The sequence below is a fragment of the Sus scrofa genome, chromosome 6 (genome assembly GCF_054392235.1).
Source record: "Sus scrofa isolate SSC_HxYL_T2T_F1_AM1 chromosome 6, Sscrofa_HxYL_maternal_Yorkshire_Landrace_v2.0, whole genome shotgun sequence".
NCBI lineage: Eukaryota > Metazoa > Chordata > Mammalia > Artiodactyla > Suidae > Sus > Sus scrofa.
Window position 1 is genome coordinate 171,950,899 of NC_139388.1, and position 20,808 is coordinate 171,971,706.

The 20,808-nt window shown below is 45.7% G+C and overlaps 1 protein-coding gene across 18 annotated transcripts in view; it reads right to left on the reverse strand.

Annotated features, from left to right (window-relative positions):
• Window positions 1–20,808, reverse strand: part of ST3GAL3 (ST3 beta-galactoside alpha-2,3-sialyltransferase 3) — a 231,182-nt gene that overhangs the window by 204,745 nt on the left and 5,629 nt on the right. Inside the window, exons 1-2 of one of the 18 annotated variants that reach the window (XM_084958570.1) lie at window positions 13,276–13,362; window positions 10,404–11,684 (exon numbers count right to left, since the gene is read on the reverse strand). The exons of the other annotated variants lie outside the window; for them this stretch is intronic. The gene's annotated coding sequence lies outside the window, so the exon portion shown is untranslated. Of the gene's footprint in view, window positions 1–10,403; window positions 11,685–13,275; window positions 13,363–20,808 lie in introns of those variants that run through there. 18 annotated transcript variants of the gene reach the window in all.

Here is a 20,808-nt window from a genome sequence, read left to right on the forward strand (position 1 = left end):
AAAATGCTCAGGGACAAGGCAAAAGGAAAAAACAGCTCCTAATGGCCAGATCCAGAGCAATTCAGACTGATCATAACAGATGACGACCCACTAAACGAATTCAACAAATGAGGAGAGGACAAAGCTCTCCCTTAGAGTGGAATAATGTAATTAGAAGATTAAGGGCGTTCCTGTTGTGGCTCATGGGTAAGGAACTGGATTAGCATCGGTGAGGACGAGGGTTCGCTCCCTGGCCTCCCTCAGTGGGTTAAAGGCTCCTGCACTGCCATGAACTGTGGTGTAGGTGGCAGACGTGGCTCAGATTCTGTGTTGCTGTGGCTGTGGCGGAGGCCGGTGGCTACAGCGCCAATTCAGCCCCTAGCCTGAGAACTCCTATATGCCATGTGTGCAGCCCTAAAGAGACCAAAAAAAGAAAAAAAGATTTAGCATTTAGCAACCACTTTAGTAATAATTCAGCTAAGAAACATCAAAGGATGCTAAAACTAATGAACAAAAATCTTGAGAAATGGGATATTACATAATCTTAAAGTATCTCCCCACAAGATGCTTATTAATTACAGATAGGAAAAGAGTAATTTGACAATGCAGACACCACCACAAACTTCCTGAAGAATATAGGAGAGTTTGTTTGTTTTGTTTTGTTTTTGTCTTTTTGCCTTTTCTTGAGCCACTCCTGCGGCATGTGGAGGTTCCCAGGCTAGGGGTCAAATGGGAGCTGTAGCTACCAGCCTACGCCACAGCCAGAGCAATGCGGGATCCAAGCCACATCTGCGACCTACACCACAGCTCACGGCAACACCGGATCCTTAACCCACTGAGCGAGGCCAGGGATTGAACTCGAAACCTCATGGTTCCTAGTCGGATTCATAAACCACTGCGCCACAACGGGAACTCCTAGGAGAGTTTTCTGAAATATTTTTGCAACATACTTGTAAGTCTAAAATTATTTCAAAATTAAGTTAAAAAAGAAAAATTAAACTAAATGTGCAGATAAATGTTCAAGTAAACATCAAATGAGGGATTATGCAGCCAATTAAAATGTTATTTGTGAAAAAATTTTGAATGACATGGGGAAATGTTTATGATATAGTACAGAGTAAAAGAAGTTAAGATACAAGTAGCAGGGATTCAACCATAAAAAAAGAAGAGAGTTCCCACTGTGGCTTGGTGTGTTAAGAACCTGACAGAGTCTCCGTGCAGACGTGGGTTTGATCCCTGGCCTCACTCGGGTTAAGGATCTGGCATTGCCACGAGGTGCAGCTCAGGTCACAGATGTGGCTCAAATCCAGCATTGCTGGGGCAACTTCCATATGTGACAAAGGCGTGGCCTTAAAAAAGAAAAAAAAGAAAAAAGACCAGAACAAAACCTAAGAACACAGAGTCCCTGCTGCGGTGCAGCGGGATTAGCAGTGTCTCTCAGCACCAGGACACAGGTCTGATCCCCAGCCCAGCACAGTCGGTTAGAGGATCTGGCACAGGTCACGGCTGTGGCTCAGACCTGATCCCTGGCCCAGGACCTCCAAGTGCCTGGGGGCGGCCAGAAAGAAAAGAAGAAGAACAGTAGCAGATGAATGCTGAGAATCCTTCTGGCCGCGGGAGTGCGCCTGGCCTCCCTGTACCGCCATTCGAAAAGCACGCAGGTAAAGAGCTGCAGGTGTTCCCCGCAGACTCGCTTCAGCAGGTAGAGGAGAGGCAGCAAGCTGGGCTCATCCCCTCCTCCTGCATTCGTCTGATCTCAGAGGAGGTGTCTGTCTTCTGTTCAAAACCAGTGCAACAAACACCAAGTGCCAGGGATCATGCAAGGCACAGAGGACACTTAAGAATTTAGACTCGGGAGGTCCCACCCCTCGCTGGAGGAGAACTCCGAGACCCGTGCAAACGGGATTCTGCGAATGTTGACATTAAAGGAATACGCAAATTCAGAAAAAAAAAAAAAAAAAAAAAGAATTTAGATTCTGCCCTAGAGGAGCTTGTCGGACTGCCCATCCCCCCCAGTCATTATACCCCCCACCCCCACAACGTGATCGGGCTTCCCATCCTACCTATCCCCCAGTAAGTTTACCACTGACCCCTTTTTGTTTTTTTCAGGGCTGCACCCATTGCACATGGGGTTGAATCAGAGCCAGCCTACACCACAGCCACAGCAGCGCCAGATCCGAGCCACATCTGCGACCAACAGCACAGCTCCCAGCAATGCCAGATCCTTTCCCCACCAAGCAAGGCCAGGGATCAAACCTGCGTCCTCATGGATACTAGTCAGGTTCTTTCCCACCCAGCCACAATGGGAACGCCTACCACTAACCTCTTTAATTGCCAAAGCCACTGGGCACCACGGTCCTCCCGTGACTTGATTTTTCGATAGCACCTGAAACGAAGAGGCAGTGCCGTGTGGTAGGAAGCTTTTTCTCCTCCTGCACCTAGCAATGCCAACGAATCTTCTAGGACTCTGTCCAAGTCTGACTTCCTTCAGAAAGCCTTCCTTAAACACTGCCCTACACTACAGGAATCTGTGCTCCCTCACAGCCCACGCTCACCTCTATCACTTGTAAAATATCTTGCCCATTTGTCTGTCTAAGGAATTAGCACCAACTCGAGAGCATAATCTATAACTTGCTCAGTGAATTACCTACATTTAATAGCAGAGCACCTAGTATACAGCACATTCAAGAAGTGTTTAAATCAAATTAATATACTTCTTGTAAACCAACTCTAACGGAAAAAATTAAAATCCTTAATAAAAAGAAAATCAGAAAAGATACAAAATAGGAGTTCCCGTCATGGCACAGTGGTTAACGAATCTGGCTAGGAACCATGAGGTTGCGGGTCCGGTCCCTGCCCTTGCTCAGTGGGTTAAGGACCCGGCGTTGCCGTGAGCTGTGGTGTAGGTTGCAGACACGGCTCGGATCCCGCGTTGCTGTGGCTCTGGCGTAGGCTGGCAGCTACAGCTCTGATTCGACCCTTAGCCTGGGAACCTCCATATGCCGCGGGTGCGGCCCCAAAAAAAGACAAAAGACAAAAAAGAAAACCTCAGACCACAGATATTCCCATGGCAATCTCATTCTACTTCTGTGACTCCATTTACCGTCCTTATACTGTCTACCCCGAACTTTATATATTCCATCCAGTTATCTCTGCCAAGGAGCACGTCCATTTATTTAATTTCTGCATCATGAGCTGGGTGTTTCACAGATGTCCCTCCTCTTTCTCGGGGTTCATTATCTCAGGGAAAGGCAACACCTTCACAGGTGCTGCCGTCAGAAACCTGGAATGGATCCTTGTCACCACCTCCTTCTCACTGTCACCCTCCCATGCAATCAATCACCAAGTCCTATGAATTTTTTCCCTCTTTTATGGCTGCACCTGCCACATATGCAAGTTCGGGGCTAGGGGCTGAGTCAAGTCTCAAGCCCTGGCAACACCAGATCTGAGCCATATCTGTGACTCACACCACAGCTTCAGGCAACACCGGAGCCTTAACCCACGGATCGAGGCCAGGGATGAAATCCGCATCCTCACAGAGATAACGTCAGGTCCTTAACCCACTGAGCCACAACGGGAACGCCAAGTCCTATGAATGTTTACCTCTTAAACAGTTCTTGAATCTACCCATCCCTCTGTCTTCACTGCCACCATCACAGTGTTTTTAACTTGGACTACTACCACAGCCTCCCAACAAACCTCCCATATCCAGTCTTTCGTATGTCTGTGTGTGTGATAAATGTGACACGTTCCTTACATTTTGTAAGGGATAAAATAATTAATATTCTTAATATTCATACAGTATTGACAGTGGACTAACCATAGCTCTAAAAGTTTTGTATGATTTAACTCACAGAATCTTCTCAACAATCCTATGAAGTTATCATTCTCATTATCCAGAGAAGAAACTGGGGCACAGAGAGGTAAAATTATCTTGTCTAAGATCACAGAGCTAGGATTCAAATGATCTGACTTCAGTCGTATAACTCTGATTTGAAGAGGCTATACGATACATCGGAACAAAAATAAAACAAAGCCCAGTACAGAATCTAAACAAACAGGAGTTCCCGTCCTGCTGCAGTGGAATCGAATCCGGCTAGGAACCATGAGGTTGCAGGTTCGACCCCTGGCCTCGCTCAGTGGGTTAAGGATCCGGCGTGGCTGTGGCTGCGGCGTAGGCCGGCAGCTACAGCTCCGATTCGACCTCTAGCCTGGAAACTTCCACACGCCGCCGGCGTGGCCCTAAAAAAGCAAGCAAACAAACAAACAAAAAGTGGAAGAAAGGAAGGGCGGAGGGTCGCGGGAAGCCTGGTACGTGAAGACCGCAGGACAGAAAACTGCTCACAGAACTGAGAAAGAACACTGACAAAAGGGTTCTTCCAGGCCTGCCCACTCCCCCAAGGCTCTGTGAAGCGAAAGCTACGAGCAGAGATTGAAGGGAACGCTCAGGGAAAATACAGTGAAGCATTTTGTAAATAAAATAAAATGAGCTCTCAGGAAAAGGGAAGAAAGAAAAAGAACACCACCACAAAAACAAAAGCCTCAATGAAACAGAACAAAGCAGGATTGCTGAAAACACAGTAAGACTCCTGAAGGCTGTGGTAGATTAAAAATGAGTAAGATGGAGTTCCCGTCGTGGCTCAGTGGTGAACGAATCCGGCTAGGAACCATGAGGTTGCAGGTTTGATCCCTGGCCTTGCTCAGTGGGTTAAGGATCCGGCACTGCCGTGAGCTGTGGTGTAGGTTGCAGATGCGGCTCGGATCCCGCGTTGCCGTGGCTCTGGTGTAGGCCGGTGGCTACAGCTCCGATTCGACCCCTAGCCTGGGAACCTCCATGTGCCGTGGGAGCGGCCCTAAAAAGACAAAAGACAAAAAAATAAAAAAAAAAAGTAAAAGTCAGTAAGATAAGGAGTTCCTGTTATGGCCCAGAGGAAACAAATCTGACCAGTATCCATTAGGATGTGGGTTGGATCCCTGGCCTCAATCAATGGGTCAGGGATCCAGCACTGCCGTGAGCTGTGGTGTAGGTCACAGACGCGGCTCCGATCCCATGTTGCCGTGGCTGTGGTGTAGGACAGCAGCTGCAGCTCTGATTCTACCCCTAGCCTGGGAATTTCCACATGCCACAGGTGTGGCCCTACAAAGCAAAAAAAAAAAAAAGTAAGATAAAATGAAAATGAATAAAAAGTTTAAAGGGACTACTGAAACAACCCCCCCACCACCACCCCAGAAAAATAACAACAAAAACAGAGTTCCTGCTGTAGGGCAGTGGGTTAATGATACAGCTCATCTCCGGGGCCTCTGCCACTTTGATCCCTGGCTCAGGGGATCCAGTGTTTCCACAGCCATGCCATAGATCACAGACGCAAAATGAATTCGATTCCTGGCCCGAGAATTTCCCTATGCCTTGGGTGCAGCTGAAAAAGGAAAAAACCAAACACACAATAGCAGCCATAGGAGATCCAGCCTAAGCATGATTGGTGTGTGAAAGAGAACCATGCCAATGGAAATAGCAAACAAACCTGGGTCACTGGAGCTGCTGGGCTGAGGGCAAGTCGGCCCAAAGAGACAGTGCCCTGGCTTCTCCAAACCACAACAGCCCAGGCGGCAAGGATAACCTGAGGCTCTCCACAGGGGACTAAAAAGCTAAGGGTAAGCTGCGGTGCCAACTCCCCACCACGGGACCTACAGACCTCGTGCCCTTCAGCAATGAGCTCGTCCCTTTCGCTTGCTCTGTGAAAATGGATCTGGGCCCTTAAACTACTTTTTTTTTTTTTTTGGCCAGTTGGCATGGCGTCAGGCTTTGTCACTAGAGGGTACTGGAAAGCCATGGCTGCTGTGTTCCAGTGTGTTCCTCTTGGTAGGCTCCCGTAGCACACGTGGCTTTCCAGGGCACGGCAGTCAGCAGTGAGCAGCAGCCAACAGCTTCCCTCAGCACTTCTCTGGGGCAGTTTGGCGGCAGAGGGGCTCTGGTGAGACACCCCTCTGTAATCAGCCTTCCCCAGTGCCCTAGACGAAGATTTCTGGCAAGCTCCACCATGTGCTACATACACTACATGCTATTAACCCACTGAGCTACGGGCAGCACCAGTGTGGCTCATCTGCAACCCAGGGAGCCAAGGTCATGTCCACGACACCAAGGTCTGGATCTCAGCCTGCCGTGGCTGTGTGCCAGGTTGGGGCGCTCCCTGCTGAGCTCTCCAGCTCAGCCCTGGGGTGGTGGCTGCTCCTGAGATTGCTTCTGTGGTCTTCAGAGTTCTAACTCTTTTTGACAGCGTTATTGACGTATCATTCACATGCCATACAATCCACCCATTCGAAGGCTTTTAGTATTTGCCAAGTTGTGCAAACATGACCACAATCAATTTTAGAATACTTCCTACTCCAAAATGATACCCTGGCACCCTTTCATCCTCTACAAACCTCCAGCAATAAGCAACCACTAAACTACTTTCTATTCTTTTTTTTTTTTTTTTTGTCTCAAGCTGCACTCGCGGCATGTGGAGGTTCCCAAGCTAGGGGTTGAACTGGAGCTACAGCGGCCAACCTATGCCACAGCCACAGCCACACGGAGATCTGAGCCACATCTGTGACCCACACCACAGCTCCCGGCAAGGCTGGATCCTTAACCCACGGAGCAAGGCCTGGGATCGAACCCGACTCCTCATGGATCCTAGTGAGGTTCGTTAACTGCTGAGCCACGAAGGGAACTCCAAACCTACTTTCTGTCCTATAGACTGGGCCAGTCCGTAGGATAGGAATTAAAATTGAAATGTCTTTAAACTTTTAAAGGTATTTCATATAAATGGAATCACAATGCGTGGTCCTCTGTGACAGGCTTCTTCCACTTCGCACGTTGTCAAGGTTCGCTTATGTTGCGGTTAAGTCAGCATCTCTTTTCATTGCCAAATACATTCCATCATATGGATGGAATTCCTTATCCTTTGTCAGCTGACAAACATGTGGGTCGTTTCCATCTTTTGGCTGAATAATGCTGCAGTGCATATGCATGTACATATTTTTACACGGACTTAAGTTCTAATTTCTCTCGGGTATATATGCAAGCGTGAAATATACCCAGGTTAAATGGTAACTCTATGTTTAACTGCTTGCGGGAATGGCAGATGGTTTTCCAAAGCTGCTGTACCATTTTATACGCCCATCAGCTGTGGATGAGAGATCTGACTTCTCAGCACCAATACCAACGTTCCGCATTATCTGCCTTTTTTTTTTTTTTTTTTTTTTTTGGCACATGGAGGTTCCCAGGCTAGGGGTCCAATTGGAGCCATAGCCACCGTACTATAACCACAGCAACACCAGATCCTGTGGTGTAGGTCACAGATCCTCGTCTGTGACCTACACCACAGCTGATGGCAATGCTGGATCCTTAACCCACTGAGCAAGGCCAGGGATCGAACCTGTGTCCCCACGGATATCAGATTTGTTTCCACTGAGCCACGACGACAGGAACTCCTGTCTGTCTTTTTGATTACTGCCATCCTGGTGGGTGTGAAGTGGTGTCTCACTGTGGTTTTGACTTGCATTTCCCTGATGGCTAGAGGTGTTGAGCATCTTTTTATGTGTTCATTTCTTTACTTCTCACTAGCTAATCTCATGCTACTCCAACTCACTGTTAAAACGAATCATTCTTACATTAAACTTTACGTGCTCAAAGCACCATCTCCTTACTGGACCCAGACTCACCTAACGTGGGCAGTCACTGACTTTCTGAGTAGAAATTAGATATCTACACCAAGGCTTACAAACAGAAGACTGAGAGTAAAGCTGAAAACTAGCTTGTCCATGGTCAGATGGTCCCTTTACAAGCAGCTGAGAAAAAAGGAGGGGATGGGGTAGAAATCCAAGGAAGCTCAACTTTCAGTTTTGCATGTTTTAGCTCATTTTTGTTTTGACAAACAAAAAAAGTCTTTCTGAATGGGAGCTGTTAGTGTTTGGTTTTATTTGGCCTTTGCTTATTCAAGAGTGTTCAAAGAACAAGGTTCTATACTTTTTTTTTTTTTTGCTTTTTAGGGCCACACCCGAGGCATATGGAGGTTTCCAGGTTAGGGGTCGAATCAGAGCCGCAGCAACGCCAGATCCAAGCCGCGTCTGCAACCTACACCACAGCTCAAGGCAACGCCGGATCCTTAACCCAGAGAGCGAGGCCAGCGATCAAACCCGCAACCACACGGTTCCTAGTGGGATTCATTTCTGCTGCGCCATGACAGGAACTCCAAACACAGTTCTTGTTTTTTTTTTTAAATTGACTCCAATCAGTCTTAAGAAAATTCAACTGGAATATTTGAAAAGATAACCATGCTTTGCCCGGGCCACCTGAGATAAAAGGGTGGGGGCTGGTGTTGAAGGGGTTGGGAGACAGCGACATGTCCAGAAAAACGGAAAGAGAAGACTGCAGCAGGAGAGCAGTCGATTACAACTCTTAAACGAGGGCATGGCTGTGTTCCAATAAAGCCTGCAGGCCTGTTCACTGACCCCTGCTGTGTACCCTATATGGACGGCCATACAGCATATAGCAAAAGCATAACAGCATAAAAACATGCACGGGCATTTTAAAACTTTAAATGCAAAGTAGTGTTTTCTCTGATGATGGAGGGAGGAGATAGGGAAAAATACACAGGAGGCGTTTACTAGAATTGTAATGCTCTGCTTCTTTAAAAAAAAAAATCTAAAGTATATTAAGACCCAGTGATGGTATCATTATACTGCTCTGTCTTGTTTTGTTTTGTTTTATGGCTGCGCCTGAGGCAGTGGACGTTTCCAGGCCAGAGATGGAACCTGCAAGATAGCGGTGAACAGAGCCACGGTAGTGACAATGCCAAATCCTTAACCCGCTGCGCCACAAGAGAACTCCACTGTTCTGCTCCTGTATGTGAAAGCGCATCATCAGAAAATACGAGGTAAATGCTCTCTTCCACTGCGATCATGCCTCTGGAACTGTGGCTGTCGTAACCCACCCAGTAGTTCCATACTGTTTACCTGCTCACGTCTCTCTCCAAAAAAGGCAAGGAAAGAAATACAACGGTACAGAATAATTGTGCTGGAGCCATGCTGGGAGCCATGGCATCTCACCGGTCCAGGCAGAAGCCATGATGACACACAGAGGACAGCAGCAGGAAAACGGTGTGGTACCCGCCCTCAAGAACAGTGTGATGCAGGGAGTTTAAACAGACGCAAACTTCACGAGGTGGTGGAAATTAACAGCTGTCTGGGGAGTTTCAGAAAAGCGTCAGAGAAGAAGCTGAAGCGGTAAAAACAGAGAGGCCTTAGATGTCACGTTACGGAGTCTGAAATTTATCCCGCTGGCGGTGAAGACCCACTGAAGGGATTAAGTAGAGAAACGACGTAGTCAAATCTTTACTTTATTTTTTGTCTTTTTGCCTTTTCTAGGGCCGCTCCTGCGGCACATGGAGGTTCCCAGGCTAGGGGTCGAATCAGAGCTGTAGCCGCTGGCCTACGCCACAGCCACAGCCACGCCAGATCTGAGCCTCGTCTGCGACCCACACCACAACTCACAGCAACGCTGGATCCTTAACCCACTGAGCAAGGCCAGGGGTCTCACCTGCAAGTTCATGGCTCCTAGTCGGATTTGTTAACCACTGTGCCACGACGGGAACTCCTCAAATCTATCTTTTAGAGCGCGTACTCGAGCAGCAGCACGGAGGACAACCTAGAGATGCTGGAGCCGTGCCAGATATGCAGGTGCACAGGCCACAGAGACTCGAAGAAACGAGACGGCGCTTGAAGAATGACGCTACTCTAGGCTTGCAAAATAGAGAAGACTTTCCCAGACCCCTGGGGGAAAGGGAACCAGACGGGAAATGTACGCCCTACGAGGGGCTGCTTGAAAGCCCGTGGCCAAATACTCCACAAGTCGTCCATGCAAAGCCATCGACATTCTTGGTCTCATGACCAGAACCCCAAGGGAGTTGGAGGAAAGGGCATAACAGCCTCAAGCATAAACAATATAATCTGGAGTTCCCGTTGTGGCACAGTGGTTAGCAAATCCAACTAGGAGCCATGAGGTTGCGGGTTCGATCTCTGGCCTTGCTCAGTGGGTTAAGGATCCGGCGTTGCCGTGAGCTGTGCTGTAGGTCGCAGACGAGGCTCAGATCCCACATTGCTGTGGCTGTGGGGTAGGCCGCAGCTACTGCTCCAATGAGACCCCTAGCCTGGGAACCTCCATGTGCCGCAGGAGCGGCCCTAGAAAAGGCAAAAAGACAAAAAACAAAACAAAACAAACAAAAAAACCATATAATCGTTCTCTGGAGGGTTAATCATTTATACATCTAGGAACACAAAGGGTCTGCGCCTTGCCTATCTGTAGCCTTGATCAGTAACACTGTAAATGACATATGTGATTCCGAACGTACAAGGAAGTAGAAAAGAGCAAATAAAAATCATACCTTGGCTCAGAGGGGGGCTATTGCCTCTCAAAGGCGGTGGCCCCCTGATCCCCACTCTATTTCTTTGTCTCTTCTTTCTTAAACCTGTGGCACCGCTGACTTTGGGACCTGAGTTGACGAGCAGGTCGCGTCAAGTGGCGCCTGAACAGGGACCTGAAGCAGCTCAGAGTCTAGGAGACTAATGGACAGGTGCTGACAGACGCGGGGGATCCCGGCTGAAAAAGCGACAGACCGGAACGTACCAAGAGGTGGGTACACCCCGTGGATTTGAAAATCAGGGTAACGATGGGGCGATGTTCTTCTAAACATGCTGATTACAGCCTTTTGTTGAAAACTTCACTCCGAAGCTCAGGCGTAAAAGTGAAAGACGAAAGTTTTCGAGAATTACTTGATGTCATGTACATAAACAGCGTTACTGGTTCGACCCTGAGAAAGGCACACTGCGTTCAGAGGAATGGAAGGAGGTCCTGCGTTGCTTGCGCCGCGCTTATCATCGTGGGGAGGCGATACCTCTGAGTGTTTGGTCTCTATGTAATTTCATTTATACTACCTTGGCTCCTTTACAGTCCGAAAATTCTGATTCTTTGGACTCAGAAAAGGAGGATGTGCAGGAACATTTGTTAGCACATCAAGAGCAGGGTGAAGGTTTTAAACCTCCACATATTTGTGAAAACTTGGATAAGGGAATTTAAGGAAGAGCCCCCTTTTGCTCCCAGGCTCCAATCTGCGTGTGGCACTCACGCCTCTCCAGCTCAGCCTCTTCCTTTTTCTCCAGTATCTCAGCCGTCTGCTCATGGCCTGATCCTGCTGATTTACAATCGGAACCTCCTCCTGCAGACCCTGAGGTGCCGTGGGACGATGGAGCTTTTGGAGCTGTTAAGCCAGTCACTCAACATACAGCTCTGGCTGCTAGGTCTAGCTTTCGAAAGGCAGTATGACAAGCTAGACAGGAAGGTGACCAAGATGCCTTAGTTCTCCCAGCACAGGCGCAGAGAGTACAACCCAGTGCACAGCTCCCTCAAGGGGGCATTCGGTGTGATTATAAACCTTTATCATTTAAAGTCATAAAAGAAATTAAACAAGCTTGTCCTCAACATGCAAGTAATTCGCCTTATACCGTGGGATCAGCGCACGCTCTGGCACAGTCAGAAGGCTTGATTCCCTGTGACTGGGACACGACTGCTACAACCAGCTTGACGACTTCTGAGTCCCTCCAATTTAAAACCTGGTGGCAAGATGAGGCATCTCAGATGGCTCGGTGCAATGCTGCCAGTAACCCTCCTGCCAATACAGTTTGTGAACAATTAATGGGAACAGGCGGATATACTGGAATTCAAAATCAGTTACAGTTTGGTGGTAATGTGATAGCCCCAGTTCATTATGGGTGTCAAAGAGCTTGGGAAAGGTTAGCCCACCAGGACAAGGAACTCCTTCTGTTATTAATATCAAACAATCAAATGGAGAACCTTACACTGATTTCATTGCCAGGTTGACTAATAATTTACCAAAAAAAGTGGCTAATCCAAAATTACATGAGCTATTAATGAGGATACTTGCTTTTAACAATACAAAATATACAAAGAAGCGCTCAAATTCTATCATGTGTGGGACCAGAGGAACAAACTGCAACTCTGCAACCCCTAACCTCTGATATACCAGCAAATTTACGGAGAAGAGATCTCTTGATGCAATGGAGAGCTTATTACCATTCCCACACTGTCTTCTCAAGCTAAGAATATCATGGCTAATACGGGATATAATCCTTGCAAGTTACAAACACATTTGGGTTTTTTGTAGGGGCCACTGTTCCAATGACAGCCTTACCTTTAAAATGGAAATCTGATGAGCCAATATGGGTAGAACAGTGGCCCCTTCCAAAGGTTAAACTAGAGGCTCTTACTGAATTGATACAAGAACAACCACAGTTAGGACATCTTGAAAAAACGACTAGCCCTTGGAATTCTCCTGTTTTTGTAAGAAAAAAGAAATCTGGAAAATGGAGAATGTTAACAGATTTAAGGAAAGTTAATAGTAGCATGGAACCTACGGGGGCCTACAGCCAGGACTCCCGTCACCTGCTGTGATACGTGAACAATGGCCAATTCTTATTATTGATCTTAAAGATTGTTTTTATACTGTACCATTACATGAAAAGGAGAGTCCTAGATTTGCATTTACAGTTCCATCCCTAAATAATAAAAAAAACCTGTTAAAAGATACACCTGGAAAGTTCTACCTCAAGGGATGATAAACAGCCCTACTTTATGCCAAACTTTTGTAGCAACGCCTTTACAGAATATTCGACGACAATTTCCAGATGCATATGTCACTCATTACACGGATGATATTTTGCTGGCTCATAAAGATCCTTTAAAGAAAATATATTTACAAACAGAGGTTGAATTTACTAAATTTGGATTAAAGATAGCACCTGATAAAACACAAGATGCTGAGCCTTTCACTCACTTAGGATATCTTATGGCCAAAGGGAGTTTTAAACCACAAAAGGTACAAATTCGTACAGAACATCTTAAAACCTGAAACGACTTTCAGAAATTATTGGGAGATATTAATTGGCGAAAACCTACTTAGGGAATACCAAATTATCAATCAACTGAATTATTTCAAGTATTAAATGGGAATCCTGATCTCAACAGTCCTAGACAATTGTCTGAGTCAGCTAAAGAGCAGTTATAGGTTGCAAACAACGCTATACAAGAAAAACAGCTTATTCGCATTGACCCTGACACGCCAATGCCGTTAATTACATTACCTACAAAAAACGCCCCCACATCCGCTTTACGGCAAAATCAAAAGGGCCTCTAGAATGGATGCATCTGTCTCCCACTCCCACAAAGATGAGACTACTTACGCTGACTTCTCAGATCATTGCCAAGGCCAGGATTAGAAGTAAACAACTGAGTGGATCTGATCCCACAGAAACCATAGTTCCTCTTACAGAAAATCAGACCATCGCAGCTGTTTGTAGCAGATACGAACTGGCAATAGGCCTTGACAGATTTTGTAGGGAATATACATCCTCAGTTCCCTCAACGTCCTGTTTTACGGTTTTTCACTAAACACTCTTGGGTTAAGCCTGAAGTTACAAAAGCAGAGCCCATTTCTTCGGCAGACACATATTTTACAGATGCTAATAAAGACTTAATGGCAGGATATACGGGACCCTCTACCAAAATGTGGAGACCCAAAACTCATTCTGTACAACAAGCTAAACTAGATGCTGTTATTCAACTTCTAGAAGATGTTCCTGTTCCTTCAAATACTGTCTCTGATTCACAATACGCTGTTCGGGTGACTTCTATAATTGAAACAATTTCACTGTCGGGGCACAGAAGCTCTCCTGTGGAGCAACTGTTTATTACTTTACAAGCTATCGTAAGGGCCAGGGACAACCCATTTTTTATTGGTCATCTTAGATCTCATTCCCAACTGCCTGGTCCTATATCTGAAGGAAATACAAAAGTTGATCAATTGATTATGTTTGCAAGCCCATTCCAATGTCATCAATTGGCACATGTTGCCACCAAAGGACTTATGCATAAATGTCATATATCACGACAAGCATGCCCTGAGTGTGTTTAACACACCCGCCGTCTGTTCCAGACTCTGCTCCTAGTCGGGCACTCAACCTCAGGGTCTCTGGCAAACGGATGTCGCTCACACCCTTCCTTTGGTCTCCCGGGTGTGTACACGCAGCTGTGGACACTTACTCAGGAATGGTGTACACACATCCTCATACTGGAGAGACAGCTAAGGATGCTAAATCGCATTTACACAAGCGTTTTCTTACACAGATACACCTAAAACCATTAAAACGGACAATGGCCCTGCATGTATTAGTTTTACGTTAAAAATGTTTTTCAGGGATTGAAACGTTAAACATCTTACAAGGATTCCTCATAACCCCCAAGGTCAGACTATTATTGAGAGAACATATTTTACGTTAAACAAATACTATTTTCAAACAAAAAAGGGGGAGTATAGGGTTATCGCCAAGAGGCACAATAGCTCAAGCTTTATTTACCCTAAATTTTTTGGACGTTAGGGGGTTTAATACTCCACCTGCAGCTTTTATTCATTTCAATAAGAAAGAAAGGAATGAAAAACCATGTTATCCCCCAAAAGAAATGTTGGATGATTATACGCCAATATCACGGAGGGATAATTATAGGAATTGGCATCAGGGATTTAGGGTTAAAAAGGGACGAGGTTTTGCTCTTATCGTTATAGAAAATGGACAATATCACTGGGTTACCCAAAGAAATATCCGAGAATACAAGAAAGAAACCATGGATCAGTTTGGCCCCCCTGGGAGAGCGCCCAGTCCAGGCGACGAAGAGAATGGTGATCCAGGACCCACCGGAAAAGAAAACTAAACCAACCAATAAAACACCTAACAAAAGGCATCCATATAGGAAGAGAAGAGATCAAACTGTCACTGTATGCAGATGACATGATTCTATACATAGAAAACCCTAAGGACTCAACCCCAAAACTCCTTGAACTGATTAATAAATTCAGCAAAGTGGCAGGATATAAGATTAACATTCAGAAGTCAGTTGCATTTCTGTATACCAGCAATGAAACATTAGAAAAGGAATACAAAAATACGATACCCTTTAAAATTGTACCTCACAAAATCAAATACCTCGGAATACACCTGACCAAAGAGGTAAAGGACCTATATGCCAAGAACTATAAAACTTTAATCAAAGAAATCAAAGAAGATGTAAAGAAATGGAAAGATATTCCATGTTCCTGGATTGGAAAAATCAATATTGTGAAAATGGCCATACTACCCAAAGCAATCTACAGAGTCAATGCAATCCCTATCAAATTACCCATGACATTTTTCACAGAACTAGAACAAACAATCCAAATATTTATATGGAACCACAAAAGACCCAGAATCGCCAAAGCAATCCTGAGAAACAAAAACCAAGCAGGAGGCATCACTCTCCCAGACTTCAAGAAATACTACAAAGCCACAGTCATCAAAACAGTGTGGTACTGGTATCAAAACAGACAGACAGACCAATGGAACAGAATAGAGAATCCGCAAATAAACCCTGACACCTATGGTCAATTAATCTTTGACAAGGGAGGCAAGAACATAAAATGGGAAAAGGAAAGTCTATTCAGCAAGCATTGCTGGGAAACCTGGACAGCTGCATGCAAAGCAATGAAACTAGAACATACCCTCACACCATGCACAAAAATAAACTCCAAATGGCTGAAAGACTTAAATATACGACAGGACACCATCAAACTCCTAGAAGACAACATAGGCAAAACACTCTCTGACATCAACATCATGAATATTTTCTCAGGGCAGTCTCCCAAAGCAATAGAAATTAGAGCAAAAATAAACCCATGGGACCTCATCAAACTGAAAAGCTTTTGCACAGCAAAGGAAACCCAAAAGAAAACAAAAAGACAACTTACAGAATGGGAGAAAACAGTTTCAAATGATGCAACTGACAAGGGCTTAATCTCTAGAATATATAAACAACTTATACAACCCAACAGCAAAAAAGCCAATCAATCAATGGAAAAATGGGCAAAAGACCTGAATAGACATTTCTCCAAAGAAGATATACAGATGGCCAACAAACACATGAAAAAATGCTCAACATCGCTGGTTATAAGAGAAATGCAAATCAAAACTACCATGAGATACCACCTCACACCAGTCAGAATAGCCATCATTAATAAATCCAAAAATAACAAGTGCTAGAGGGGCTGTGGAGAAAAGGGAACCCTCCTGCACTGCTGGTGGGAATGTAAACTGGTACAGCCACTATGGAGAACAGTTTGGAGATATCTTAGAAATCTATACATAGAACTTCCATATGACCCTGCAATCCCACTCTTGGGCATCTACCCGGACAAAACTCTGCTTAAAAGAGACACATGCACCCGCATGTTCATTGCAGCACTATTCACAATAGCCAGGACGTGGAAACAACCCAAATGTCCATCGACAGATGACTGGATTCGGAAGAGGTGGTATATATACACAATGGAATACTACTCAGCCATAAAAAAGGATGACATCATGCCATTTGCAGTAACATGGATGGAACTAGAGAATCTCATCCTGAGTGAAATGAGCCAGAAAGACAAAGACAAATACCATATGATGTCACTTATAACTGGAATCTAATATCCAGCACAAATGAACATCTCCTCAGAAAAGAAAATCATGGACTTGGAGAAGAGACGTGTGGCTGCCTGATGGGAAGGGGAGGGAGTGGGAGGGATCGGGAGCTTGGGCTTATCAGACACAACCTAGAATAGATTTACAAGGAGATCCTGCTGAATAGCATTGAGAACTATGTCTAGATACTCATGTCGCAACAGAAGAAAGGGTGGGGGAAAAAACTGTAACTGCAATGTATACATCTAAGGATAACCTGACCCCCTTGCTGTACAGTGGGAAAATAATAAAATAAAAAAAAAAAAAAAAAAAAAAAAAAACACCTAACAGTAAAATACGAACATGGGGTCAAATTAAGAGGTTGAGTGGGGAAGGGGAAAAACTGGTGCGAGGCCAACATTATCCTGTTACTCCTACTACTCTTTCTGTTGCTATGATGGCACTACCTACAGGAACGGTGCCTGCTAATGATACATGCTGGGCCTGTGCGCCTAATCCTCCGTCACCACGTCCCATAACTTGGGAGGACTACTCAGTTCCTACACTTGCTAAGGATTCATCACGGACTCCAGGACCACATGATCCGTCTCTGCCCTTGAGAAAACAGGAAGAAGGAAGACAACTGAGTAATTCTTCTTTGAATCATACTGCGGGTGCTGATCTAACTCCTATGTGTATGGACAGGAGGCCCATTGCCTGAAAAGAGGAATACAGCCTTGGCTGTCTAAAGTACGGGATCCCTCCAGTACGGGCGAGCAAACATTTCTTTTACTTCAGGCATTTTCTTTTGCCCATACAGAGAATAATGTTACCATTAATTCACCTCCTTTACCCAACTGTGTTCAAATACTAAGTCAGGAATTGAAAACTGGATACAATGGAAATGAGGCAAAGGTAACGTGGGCTGTATTACGCCTAACGCTGCGGGTGGAGCCGTTATCGACCGGAGTCCTAAACACACAATTTAAATAATGATGCGGATTTGGGATTACCAAAAGCCTGCAATGATACATTAAAAGATTTCAAAACCTTAGTTAATCATTCTGCATCAAGGAATACAGAGCACTCATTGTGTTCACGAGTGGCACAAAGATGCTGAGGTGCTACGATCTACGCAACCACAAGGAGATGGAAAACTGGCCGCCCAAGTGGCAGATTTACAACGCGCCGTTCTTCTACTAGGAGGTCAAGCGAATCGTCTGCAAAAACAAACTCGTTTAAAATGTGATTGGCACAGAACTGCATTTCGGGTCGCCCACATCCTCATGATGGGACTGCCTTTGAAGGGGATGAGGCCAGGCGGCATCTACTTAAGCACGGGCTTATCTGCGGGCAGTAATAACCCACAAAGGGAATACACTAGACACCTCTTCGCAAAAAGCGCACGTCCTTCAAGGACCGGATTGGCTTGAGGCTGCTGCAGAGAGCCTATCTCCATTAAATCCTATTCCTCATCTCAAACTACAGGAGGCACCAGGGGAGGCACATCGGTAGTACCTGTGGGTTTGTTTCTGTGTTTCTATGCAGTCTGGAAACGAAGTACATCAAGAGCCACCGAACAACCACCACCACAACAACAACGAGCCACAACTGCCCTCGCCACAGTGATTAACAGAAATACTTCTGAAAGTAACTGAAAAGGGGGAGATGCTGGAGCCGTGCCAGATATGCAGGTGCACAGGCCACAGAGGCGCGAAGAAACGAGACGGCGCTTGAAGAATGACGCTACTCTAGGCTTGCAAAATAGAGAAGACTTTCCCAGACCCCTGGGGGAAAGGGAACCAGACGGGAAATGTACGCCCTACGAGGCGCTGCTTGAAAGCCCGTGGCCAAATACTCCACAAGTCGTCCATGCAAAGCCATCGACATTCTTGGTCTCATGACCAGAACCCCAAGGGAGTTGGAGGAAAGGGCGTAACAGCCTCAAGCATAAACAATATAATCTGGAGTTCCCGTCGTGGCACAGTGGTTAGCAAATCCAACTAGGAACCATGAGGTTGCGGGTTCGATCCCTGGCCTCGCTCAGTGGGTTAAGGATCCGGCGTTGCCGTGAGCTGTGGTGTAGGTCGCAGACGAGGCTCAGATCCCACATTGCTGTGGCTGTGGGGTAGGCCGGCAGCTATTGCTCCGATGAGACCCTTAGCCTGGGAAACTCCATGTGCCGCAGAAGTGGCCCTAGAAAAGGCAAAAAGACAAACAAACAAACAAAAAAACCATATAATCTTTCTCTGGAGGGTTAATCATCTATACATCTAGGAACACAAAGGGTCTGCGCCTTGCCTATCTGTAGCCTTGATCAGTAACACTGTAAATGACATATGTGATTCCGAATGTACAAGGAAGTAGAAAATAGCAAATAAAAATCATGCCTTGGCTCAGAGGGTGGCTACTGCCTCTCAAAGGCGGTGGCCCCCTGATTCCCACTCTATTTCTTTCTCTTCTTTTTTAAATCTGCGGCACCGCTGACTTTGGGACCTGAGTTGACGAGCAGGTCGCGTCAGGAGAAGGCCAGGCAAGAGCAGGACGAGACTGTTGTAACGGCCCAGGCCATTCACCATCAGAGAGAACGGGCATCTCAGGGGTACTCAGAATGATTCACCAAGGCATCAAAAGAAAATACGTGAATTCCTGTTTATCGGCCTTTCTGATATTTAATTTCAGTGGACCTTCTCACACAATCCCTATGTCAGATACATTGTGGCACAAGAGCTTCAGAAAAAAATCCCCCAAACGAGAGAGCTCCACAGCCTGGGAGGACGGGGTGGGGGGGTGATGGTCCCATCACTTACCACTGGCTTCAGGATGCAATGCAGTTTAAGCACTACAAAATGACACCAATGAAGTTAATTTCATAAAAATCAGATCTTATTTTTTTGTCTTTTTAGGGCTGCACATGTGGCATATGGAAGTTCCCAGGCTAGGTGTCAAATTGGAGCTGCAGCTGCCGGCCTACACCACAGCCACAGCAACACCAGATCCAAGCCATGTCTACAACCTACACTACAGCTCATGGCAACGCCAGATCCTTAACCTACTGAGTGAGGCCAAGGATCAAACCCAAGTCCTCATGGATGCTAGTTGGGTTCATTACCACTGAACCACAACAGGAGCTCCTGGATCTTATTTTAAATAGGGTCATAATTAAACTTGACAATGTGGAGTTCCCGTCATTGCGCAGCAGAAACGAATCTGACTAGGAACCATGAGGTTGCGGGTTCGATCCCTGGCCACACTCAGCGGGTCAAGGACCTGGCATTGCCGTAAGCTGTGGTGTAGGTCGCAGACTTGGCTCGGATCTGTGGTGACACTGCTGTGACTGTGGTGTAGGCCGACGGCTACAGCTCGGATTAAACCCCTAGTCTGCGAACCTCCATATGCCGCAGGTGCGGCCCTAAAAAGACAAAAATAAATAAATAAATAAATAATACACTTGACAATGAGCTAAAGAGAAACCATGAAACTCTTGTGCCTCAAGGGAGTTCTCTGGTTATCATCTGGCCAAGTATGTATAAGATTTCTAGAACTTAAAGAGCAGTTGTATATATATATATATATATATATATTTTTTTTTTTTTTTAACAAAAATACTGGTGTTACAAGTTTGCTGACCTTTTCTGGGATGGCAAACGTCTGTTAACAGTATGGCACCTAGAAGATTTTCCAAAAATACACACATTTGTCCTTTCAAAGTGAAGAACACATCTTAACAAAAGCTAGAAACTTGTTTACTAAAAAAAAAAAGAACAGAACAGAACTACGTTGAGTGCATTTTGAAAACAGATGTTTGGCAAGGCTTCCATCCCTAGGTTATTTATTTATTTATTTTTAGGGCCACACCAGAATCGCATGGCAGTCCCCAGGCTAGGGGTCCAATCTGAGCTGCAGCTCCAGCCTACACCCCAGCCACAACAATGTGGGATCGGAGCCATGTTTGCAACCGCAGCTCTGGGCAATGCCGGATGCCAGACCCGCTGAGCAAGGCCAGGGGATCGAACCTGCAACCTCATGGATACTAGTCAAATTCGTTTTCACTATGCCACAACAGGAACTCCCAAAAAACTATTATTCTGATTATAAGAGGTCCCTTGCGTATCTAATAATAACAGGATCACAATTTTTACATCTATGTGCTCAAATTCTTGGAACAACCTTTCAAGGTAGCGATTTTTATCTGCATTTTACAAATGTGAAAACCAAGGTAGGAAAATCTAGGGGAATCCTTCT